Here is a 1,258-nt window from a genome sequence, read left to right on the forward strand (position 1 = left end):
TAACCTTGTAAAATATAAATTAATGTTAATTTTAATTATATTTAACTTAATAAAATAAAAATTAATTTTTTATTTTTATTTTTTGCGGGTAGCGGATATCCGCGGGTACAGATAGTATAATACCCGCACCCGACCCGTTTATAAGCGGGTATTAAAATATCCGCTATCCGCGGGTTTCGGGTAGTAAATATCCGCGAGTATCAACTATCCGTCACGGATTTTATCCGCGGATATCCGTGGGCGCAGATTTTTTTGCCATCCCCTAAGCGTGGTAGTGAGAATGGGAAGGGAAGGGGAGGTGGAACTCTCTTTCGAAAGTCTGTGAAAGTGAAAGTGAAAGCTGAAGTAGAAAGTAAAGTAAAAATTATGGTTACTTAATTAAGAGAGTTAAAAAAGTAAAATAAAAAATAAAAAAAGGTTAATTTTGTAATTAGGGAAAAGTTAAAAAAAATGGAAAGGTAGAGGATGGAATTGGGGAGGGATCAATGCTCTGAATATTAAGGAAATGTGATGTAAGATATTCCTCCCAAAATTAGAATTGCAGAAAACAACGAAAATGCAATTAATGAAAAATGTGAAATTAAAAAATTATGCAGGAAGGTGTAAAGGATTGTAAAACTGAAAAAAAATATATCAAATGATTTATTTTTATTACATTTTCAATTTTTTCCTTTTAATGTTTTAATGGTGATTGTTTTTAAGGTTTAAATAAGTTTGAAGTTTATCATAGGAATTACGATGTAAAATATTCTTCCCAAAATTAGACTTGCTAAAAACAACGAAAATGAAATTAATGACAAATGTGAAAGTGAAAGAACATATTAAATGGTTTATTTTTATTACATTCTCATTTATTTTTTCCTTTTAATGGTGATTGTTTTTAAGGTTTAAATAAATTTGGAGTTTATCATATAAAGGAATTACGATGTAATATATTTCTCCCAAAATTAGACGCAGGAAACAACGAAAGTGCAATCAATTAATGAAAAATGTGAAAGTGAAGAAAAACATATTAAATGATTTGCTTTTATTGCATTCTATATTTTTTTCCTTTTAATGGTATATTTTTAAGGTTTAAATAAATTTGAAGTTTATCATATAAAGGAATTACGATGTAAAATAGTCATCTCAAAATTAGACTTGCAGAAAATAACGAAAATACCATTAATGAAAAATGTGAAATTCAAACATTATGCAGGGAGTAAAGGATTGTGAAAGGGAAAAAACATATTAAATGATTTATTTTTATTGCATTTTC

The sequence above is a fragment of the Vigna radiata genome, chromosome 9 (genome assembly GCF_000741045.1).
Source record: "Vigna radiata var. radiata cultivar VC1973A chromosome 9, Vradiata_ver6, whole genome shotgun sequence".
Classification (NCBI taxonomy): domain Eukaryota; kingdom Viridiplantae; phylum Streptophyta; class Magnoliopsida; order Fabales; family Fabaceae; genus Vigna; species Vigna radiata.